Genomic DNA, 9,958 nt, shown 5'->3' on the forward strand with positions numbered 1-9,958 from the left:
TACCTGTGTGAATGAACTACGCACGCGATTTGAGGGGATTTATGAAGGGATTTTCTTCACAACCACACACACACACACACGTTGAAATAGCACAAATCAATAATCCGAGGGAAATCAATTTAATGAACCCAAGACCAGGGAAAGCAATAAGAAAGAACCCAAGGAATAATGATTTCACTCAATTTTCCTGAATGGGGGTTATATGTTATACGTGTAACAGTATGTTTTATATTTGTCATGAAATGTAAAGAAATGAAATAGGGTATAGCACCCCCCTTTCGCTTTGCTGGGGCTTTATTGTTTCGCCTTTTGAAGGCTTTTCTTTAGGTTTGTACCTTTTGCGTGTATGTTAATGACAACCAACTGCAAATTTATTGTTCATGTGAAAAAAATCTATTCACACATTAGCTCTTTTCTTGTACGTCCTTAATAGCGAGTGTTATTTATTTCTCAGAATTTGGGGAATATTGAACGAAGGAAAAGAAAGATAGCCGAATTAATAATTCATAAAATAATTCAGTTTGGAAAAAATATGAAACCGAATGTATAAATGTATGGTTTCAACTCAAACTATAACAAAAATATATAAAGCTACGAAAATATATAAGCTTATACGATGCGTACGTATATACACTTTGATATACGCATAGTAAAAATGCCTTATAAGTGCGTCTAACGTACTACAAAATAAAACGCTGTACTCTGAAGCTGAACGTACCGAATAAATATAGTTTATAAGTGGTAAACAGCGAGCGAAGCTGATGGTTTTAGCTTCAGTTCAATTTGTAACCGTAGAAAACTGGAGCGAATTGTGCGTGTGTTTGTTTTGGTTAAGGATGTTTGCTATACGTATACATTGATCACTTACAGCCAAGCAAATTTACATAACATTAGATCGTTATTATTTGTATCCTGATGGTAATAATTAACCAAATGATTGATCCAAAGTTGGTTACTTTAAGTGGCTAACCTCAAGTTCGAATTTGGCCGCACGATACAATCATTTTTCCGAAAAGACTAAAGCGGAAAAGGTCTGCTTTGTCCTGAACAAGTTCTGTCGTAAGCGCCCTAAATGTGCAAAAATAAGATTGAGCTTACCTTTTAACACAGTGGGTGATCCGCAAATCACAATCGGACGGTTACTTTCAAGATTGTGCAAGAATATTGCGAGATTACGCATCATCTTGAAAAATTCTCGCAAGAACTGCCGTGATAACCACCCGATTTGCAAGATCCCTGTAAGACAATAATTTTGCGAGAAAACCTGTAAAAAGACCATTAAGTTTTGAAGACTGGAACTTTAATTAATTAAGGAGACCGTCACTCAAATGCTCCGAAAAAAGAGGGCGCCAATAAAGGGCTGAGTACGCAAACAAATTTTAACGAGCTTGGTCAATTTATTGCCTGTGTAAAATTATAATCGCTATAATTATGTTTTTTTTGCAAATTTTCTCAGCTCTATAAAAATAATTTTAGATAAAAGTTCCTGTCATAACTTTAACTTTGAAACCAATAGCAAGTCAATTAGTTAAATCGAGTTGTTATGGGTTTCAACGTTAAAATTATGACAGGAAATTTTATATAAAGTTACTTTCAAAGAAGTGTGAAAATATACAGGAGATGGAAATTCTCTAAATAAAAAATCAAGTCTTTCTACCTTGACATTATTCATCGTTGCAATGTCGTTTTCGAGTTTACGACTCGAGATCTCTTTGTCATTACATAAGAAATCCGCTGAATGCGCTGAAATGTGCGGAAATTTCGAGAATGCACTGAAAATTTTAAAGTCCAGCTCAAATTCAACACCATTCTTATATACATTCAGCGCATTTTCAGAACAATTCCTGCATAACTTTCAACACCTTATTAAAACATTTTAGCGTATTAGTAAGCAAGTTTTTTCTGCCGCATGGAACCCTTTCCATTTTATCCAATCTTTTATTAATAAACAATATTTTTTAATACGTGTGCTGAAAAAGGCGTAAAAAAGTGCTTATAAATGAGATTAACAAACTACAAAACGTATCGAATGAAAATAGTTTATATATCGGTAAACAGCAAGTGGATAGTTTTAGCTTCAGTTCAATTTGCATCCACTAACGAAACAAACAAAATTGTGCTTGTATTTTTTGATTAAGAATATTTCCTATAGAATAGCATTGAGCACGCAAAGCCAGCCAAATTTACACAAAATTAGACCAATTTAATTGTATGATGACGGTACTAATTAACCAATTGTTTCTTGACTCGATGTAGTAACTTTCAGTGGCTCGAATCATTATCGAATTGGGCCACGATACATTCTTTTTTCTGCTAAGACACAGCGGAAAAGTTACGTGTTGCCTTGTTGAGCAATAGTCTTGTCACAAGTGCCTCAATATTGCAAAAGGTGGGGTTGAGTTTTTAGTTAGGTTTGAGTAAGTGGTCCGTTTATCAAAAGTTGGACGATTATCTTGTGATCATTCATAATTACAATACTAGAACTCCCTGCAAGATAAATCATCATCTTGCAAAACTCTCAAAAGAACTAGCGAGATAACCAACCGATATGCGGGAATCTTCTAGGATAATAATTTTGCAAGAAAAAACTTAAAGGAGCACAGCTCCATCTGTGGCCGGTAAAATAAGGAATAAAGACTGACACTTTTATTAACTAAGAGGAACGTCATTAAAGTGCTCCAATAAAGGGCATAAAAAAACGAAGTACGCAAACCAAATTTAATGAATTTTGTCATTTTATTAGCTGCGTAAAACTATAGTTGCTATTTTTTATGGCTGCTTTAGCGTCAGGTTTCGTACTGAGCAGGCACAACAGTTTTGAATAGGTCAGTAAATCATTTGGTAAAAGTGTTCTGTGTACTAAACAAAATAAAAATTCAAACGTTTTGTTGTTTGTAAAAATAACGGAATGGTTGTTTTGTTTTCTGCAATTTTTCTCAGCTGATTCAAAAAAATTTTAGATAAAAGTTTCTGTCATAATTTTAACTTTGAAACCAATAGCAAGTCAATTATTTAAATCGAGTTGTTATGGGTTTCAACGTTAAAATTATGAAAGGAAATTTTATATAAAGTTACTTTTAAAGAGGTGTGAAGAGGTTGAAATCTCTTTGCGCCGTAAATAAAAAATCAAGTCTTTCTACCTTGACATTATTCATCGTTGCAATGTCGTTTTCGAGTTTACGGCTCGAGATCTCTTTGACATTACATAAGAAATCCGCTGAATGCGCTGAAATGTGCGACAATTTCGAGAATGCACTGAAAATTTTAAAGTCCAGCTCAATTTCAACACCATTCAACATGTATGTTCAGCGCATTTTCAGATAATTTTCTGCATAACTTTTAACCCATTATTAAAAGATTTTAGCGTATTAGCGAGCAGTTTTATCTTTCAGCAAATTTTTCCAATTCAGCCAATTTTATACTAAATATCATTACATTTGTAAGACATTTGTTTATGTTAATCAACCATTTTGTAAGAAATGCGCTGAAAACTGCAGAAAAGCGTTTAAATTATATAACAAAACGCTTTTCAGCGCTTTTGTTATACAATTTAAACGCATTTCTGCAGTTTTCAGCGCATTTCTTACAAAACGGTTGATTAACCTAAACACAAATTAAATGAACATAGTTTTAGGATTTGGCTTTTTAGGGGATTGGGCGACAAACAAGGAACAGTAGCGCAGGGTTCAAATCTAGGCAAATGCAAGAAAATTGTGAAAATGAGCTGAAAAATGACTGAAGATTTTTAAAAAAATAAAGCGAAGTTCTTAGAAAGTTCTAAGCCTTGCACGTTTAAGCGCATTGTTATGTAAGGTTTTGCGCAAAAATTTTCAAATATCAGCGCAATTCAGTGCATTTCTTACATAAATTTTGAAAAATTTTTCGACCCGGGAAGATTTTCTCGACTTCAAAAACTAGTTTTTGTTAATCACACTTTTGAACACAATTTGACATATAGAAAACCCTCAATATCTTTTTGACGATGAGTTGAAAAATTGCATTGTCCCCGAAAAATGTAATATGATAACACAGTCAATCAACTCATATCATTATGGAATAACTGATAGTTTCTTTTGTAAGCTTCTCATCAAAAATTTTGGAGGGCTACTATAATTGTGTACACAGTCGTACCAAAAAGCTACGTACAGCACAATTTGTGCTCTTTTAAGCGATATTTTGGCTCAAAAGGCTTAATTCCCGCTGAGGCGTTAAGAAAGGCGTGAAATTTTAATTTGAAGCCACACTTCAGTTTCATTTTATCAGCTCACGGAGATAAGATGGTTGAGCTGCCTTTTTTATTGTTTGCTGCGCTGTTCCAAATCAAATTATCCAATTTTTATGGACAAAAAACAAAATCTTTTGAGTCCAGAAACAAGATCTATTATACAGCTTAGATAAAAACGATGCCAAAAAAATAGCCTCCGGGCAGCCTCAGGTGAGAAATAGAACAATTTTTTTTTTGAAAAACAAAACAAATTTGAGTTCAAACAAGCGATCACACAGCAAACAAGAGTTCTCGGCAAAATACAACCCAATGGATGAAAACTTTTTGTGAGATGTTCAAAAAAGCTAAAAAGTCTAATTTCCCCCGCTATTTTTAAAGAATTAAGAAAAAAATTCCAAATTCAAGATTTCATATTTCAACGAGATGATGCTCCTGTGAAGATTATCAGCAATTTTTTCAAACAGAACAATTTCGCAAATAGACAGTTCTTTGGGAATATTTGGAAAAAAATTGTCGCAAAGTTGACTCAGTCGTCGTAATAAACATATGTGAAAGCTATAGAAACCACCTAGTTGATGTTTAAGAAACAAAGAACGCAATGAACGGTTACTAGAGAACTGATTTGAACTCAAAACCTTTATAAAGTTTTTAAAAAATTTGTCAAATTTGCGTAGCTTGTTCGTACCATATTGTAAAAGAATCGGGGAAAAAACTGCTTTATAAACGATGAAGTTTGAGTGGGTCCTTGTCCAGACACACTAACAGGCTGCACTTTGGTCCCAAACTGGAGATTGCTATTCCACCGCGAATCATTTGGTCTAGAAGACTTTGGCTCAACCCGCCTCCTACACCAAAATATGGAAAAGTACAATTACAGCATGCGAGGATCCCTTCAGAAGTTTTTTGGCATGAATACTTTACTTAAGAAAGAAATTTGACAAAAGAAAGGAGGGAGCTCCAATTGAAGAAAACATTCTCCCATTTCAGCCAATTGCACTCGAACTCTTATATTCTTTTCACTTCCTCAGCGAGGATCCCTTCAGAAGTCTCTTGGCATGAATACTTTACTTAAGAAAGAAATTTGACAAAAGAAGGGAGGGAGCTCCAATTGAAGAAAACATTCTCCCATTTCAGCCAATTGCACTCGAACTCTTATATTCTTTTCACTTCCTCAGCGAGGATCCCTTCAGAAGTCTCTTGGCATGAATACTTTACTTAAGAAAGAAATTTGACAAAAGAAAGGAGGGAGCTCCAATTGAAGAAAACATTCTCCCATTTCAGCCAATTGCACTCGAACTCTTATATTCTTTTCACTTCCTCAGCGAGGATCCCTTCAGAAGTCTCTTGGCATGAATACTTTACTTAAGAAAGAAATTTGACAAAAGAAGGGAGGGAGCTCCAATTGAAGAAAACATTCTCCCATTTCAGCCAATTGCACTAGAACCCTTATATTCTTTTCACTTCCACAGCGAGGATCCCTTCAGAAGTCTCTTGGCATGAATACTTTACTTAAGAAAGAAATTTGACAAAAGAAGGGAGGGAGCTCCAATTGAAGAAAACTTTCTCCCATTTCAGCCAATGGCACTCGAACCCTTATATTCTTTTCACTTCCACAGCGAGGATCCCTTCAGAAGTCTCTTGGCATGAATTCTTTACTTAAGAAAGAAATTTGACAAAAGAAGGGAGGGAGCTCCAATTGAAGAAAACAATCTCCCATTTCAGCCAATTGCACTCGAACACTTATATTCTTTTCACTTCCACAGCGAGCATCCCTTCAGAAGTCTCTTGTCATGAATACTTTACTTAAGAAAGAAGTTTGACAAAAGAAGGGAGGGAGCTCCAATTGAAGAAAACATTCTCCCATTTCAGCCAATTGCACTCGAACTCTTATATTCTTTTCACTTCCTCAGCGAGGATCCCTTCAGAAGTCTCTTGGCATGAATACTTTACTTAAGAAAGAAATTTGACAAAAGAAGGGAGGGAGCTCCAATTGAAGAAAACATTCTCCCATTTCAGCCAATTGCACTAGAACCCTTATATTCTTTTCACTTCCACAGCGAGGATCCCTTCAGAAGTCTCTTGGCATGAATACTTTACTTAAGAAAGAAATTTGACAAAAGAAGGGAGGGAGCTCCAATTGAAGAAAACTTTCTCCCATTTCAGCCAATGGCACTCGAACCCTTATATTCTTTTCACTTCCACAGCGAGGATCCCTTCAGAAGTCTCTTGGCATGAATTCTTTACTTAAGAAAGAAATTTGACAAAAGAAGGGAGGGAGCTCCAATTGAAGAAAACAATCTCCCATTTCAGCCAATTGCACTCGAACACTTATATTCTTTTCACTTCCACAGCGAGCATCCCTTCAGAAGTCTCTTGTCATGAATACTTTACTTAAGAAAGAAGTTTGACAAAAGAAGGGAGGGAGCTCCAATTGAAGAAAACATTCTCCCATTTCAGCCAATTGCACTCGAACTCTTATATTCTTTTCCCTTCCACAGCGAGGATCCCTTCAGAAGTCTCTTGGCATGAATACTTTACTTAAGAAAGAAATTTGACAAAAGAAGGGAGGGAGCTCCAATTGAAGAAAACATTCTCCCATTTCAGCCAATTGCACTCGACCCCTTATATTCTTTTCACCTCCACAGCGAGGATCCCTTCAGAAGTCTCTTGGCATGAATACTTTACTTAAGAAAGAAATTTGACAAAAGAAGGGAGGGAGCTCCAATTGAAGAAAACATTCTCCCATTCCAGCCAATTGCACTCGAACCCTTATATTCTTTTCACTTCCACAGCGAGGATCCCTTCAGAAGTTTTTTGGCATGAAAACTTCACTTAAGAAAGAAATTTGACAAAAGAAGGGAGGGAGCTCCAATTGAAGAAAACATTCTCCCATTTCAGCCAATTGCACTCGAACCCTTATATTCTTTTCACTTCCACAGCGAGGATCCCTTCAGAAGTCTCTTGGCATGAATACTTTACTTAAGAAAGAAATTTGACAAAAGAAAGGAGGGAGCTCCAATTGAAGAAAACATTCTCCCATTTCAGCCAATTGCACTCGAACCCTTATGTTCTTTTCACTTCCACAGCGAGGATCTCTTCAGAAGTTTCTTGGCATGAAAACTTTACTTATGAAAGAAATTTGACAAAAGAAGGGAGGGAGCTCCAATTGAAGAAAACATTCTCCCATTTCAGCCAATTGCACTCGAACCCTTATGTTCTTTTTACTTCCACAGCGAAGATCCCTTCCGAAGTTTCTTGGCATGAAAACTTTACCTAAGAAAGAAATTTGACAAAAGAAGGGAGGAAGCTTCAATTGAAGAAAACATTCTCCCATTTCAGCCAATTGCACTCGAACCCTTATATTCTTTTCACTTCTACAGCGAGGATCCCTTCAGAAGTCTCTTGGCATGAATACTTTACTTAAGAAAGAAATTTGACAAAAGAAGGGAGGAAGCTTCAATTGAAGAAAACATTCTCCCATTTCAGCCAATTGCACTCGAACCCTTATATTCTTTTCACTTCTACAGCGAGGATCCCTTCAGAAGTCTCTTGGCATGAATACTTTACTTAAGAAAGAAATTTGACAAAAGAAGGGAGGGAGCTCCAGTTGAAGAAAACATTCTCCCATTTCAGCCAATTGCACTCGAACCCTTATATTCTTTTCACTTCCACAGCGAGGATCCCTTCAGAAGTCTCTTGGCATGAATACTTTACTTAAGAAAGAAATTTGACAAAAGAAGGGAGGGAGCTTCAGTTGAAGAAAACATTCTCCCATTTCAGCCAATTGCACTTGAACTCTTATATTCTTTTCACTTCCACAGCGAGGATCCCTTCAGAAGTCTCTTGGCATGAATACTTTACTTAAGAAAGAAATTTGACAAAAAAAGGAGGGAGCTCCAATTGAAGAAAACATTCTCCCATTTCAGCCAATTGCACTCAAACCCTTATATTCTTTTCACTTCCACAGCGAGGATCCCTTCAGAAGTCTCTTGGCATGAATACTTTACTTAAGAAAGAAATTTGACAAAAGAAGGGAGGGAGCTCCAATTGAAGAAAACATTCTCCCATTCCAGCCAATTGCACTCGAACCCTTATATTCTTTTCACTTCCACAGCGAGGATCCCTTCAGAAGTTTTTTGGCATGAAAACTTCACTTAAGAAAGAAATTTGACAAAAGAAGGGAGGGAGCTCCAATTGAAGAAAACATTCTCCCATTTCAGCCAATTGCACTCGAACCCTTATATTCTTTTCACTTCCACAGCGAGGATCACTTCAGAAGTCTCTCGGCATGAATACTTTACTTAAGAAAGAAATTTGACAAAAGAAAAGAGGGAGCTCCAATTGAAGAAAACATTCTCCCATTTCAGCCAATTGCACTCGAACCCTTATGTTCTTTTCACTTCCACAGCGAGGATCTCTTCAGAAGTTTCTTGGCATGAAAACTTTACTTATGAAAGAAATTTGACAAAAGAAGGGAGGGAGCTTCAATTGAAGAAAACATTCTCCCATTTCAGCCAATTGCACTCGAACCCTTATGTTCTTTTTACTTCCACAGCGAAGATCCCTTCCGAAGTTTCTTGGCATGAAAACTTTACCTAAGAAAGAAATTTGACAAAAGAAGGGAGGAAGCTTCAATTGAAGAAAACATTCTCCCATTTCAGCCAATTGCACTCGAACCCTTATTTTCTTTTCACTTCTACAGCGAGGATCCCTTCAGAAGTCTCTTGGCATGAATACTTTACTTAAGAAAGAAATTTGACAAAAGAAGGGAGGGAGCTCCAGTTGAAGAAAACATTCTCCCATTTCAGCCAATTGCACTCGAACCCTTATATTCTTTTCACTTCCACAGCGAGGATCCCTTCAGAAGTCTCTTGGCATGAATACTTTACTTAAGAAAGAAATTTGACAAAAGAAGGGAGGAAGCTTCAATTGAAGAAAACATTCTCCCATTTCAGCCAATTGCACTCGAACCCTTATATTCTTTTCACTTCTACAGCGAGGATCCCTTCAGAAGTCTCTTGGCATGAATACTTTACTTAAGAAAGAAATTTGACAAAAGAAGGGAGGGAGCTCCAGTTGAAGAAAACATTCTCCCATTTCAGCCAATTGCACTCGAACCCTTATATTCTTTTCACTTCCACAGCGAGGATCCCTTCAGAAGTCTCTTGGCATGAATACTCTACTTAAGAAAGAAATTTGACAAAAGAAGGGAGGGAGCTTCAATTGAAGAAAACAATCTCCCATTTCAGCCAATTGCACTCGAACCCTTATGTTCTTTTCACTTCCACAGCGAGGATCTCTTCAGAAGTTTCTTGGCATGAAAACTTTACCTAAGAAAGAAATTTGACAAAAGAAGGGAGGAAGCTTCAATTGAAGAAAACATTCTCCCATTTCAGCCAATTGCACTCGAACCCTTATATTCTTTTCACTTCTACAGCGAGGATCCCTTCAGAAGTCTCTTGGCATGAATACTTTACTTAAGAAAGAAATTTGACAAAAGAAGGGAGGGAGCTCCAGTTGAAGAAAACATTCTCCCATTTCAGCCAATTGCACTCGAACCCTTATATTCTTTTCACTTCCACAGCGAGGATCCCTTCAGAAGTCTCTTGGCATGAATACTTTACTTAAGAAAGAAATTTGACAAAAGAAGGGAGGAAGCTTCAATTGAAGAAAACATTCTCCCATTTCAGCCAATTGCACTCGAACCCTTATATTCTTTTCACTTCTACAGCG

At 36.6% G+C, this 9,958-nt stretch overlaps 1 protein-coding gene across 1 annotated transcript in view; it reads right to left on the reverse strand.

Moving 5' to 3' along the window:
- LOC142351438 (uncharacterized) overlaps positions 1-809 on the reverse strand; it is a 40,159-nt gene extending 39,350 nt beyond the window's left edge. The window contains exon 1 of the mRNA XM_075403445.1: positions 4-809. The gene's annotated coding sequence lies outside the window, so the exon portion shown is untranslated. The remainder of the gene's footprint in view (positions 1-3) is intronic.
- Positions 810-9,958: the final 9,149 nt, after the last annotated feature.

Source organism: Convolutriloba macropyga, chromosome 13, assembly GCF_964194025.1.
Source record: "Convolutriloba macropyga chromosome 13, txConMacr16.3, whole genome shotgun sequence".
Classification (NCBI taxonomy): domain Eukaryota; kingdom Metazoa; phylum Xenacoelomorpha; order Acoela; family Convolutidae; genus Convolutriloba; species Convolutriloba macropyga.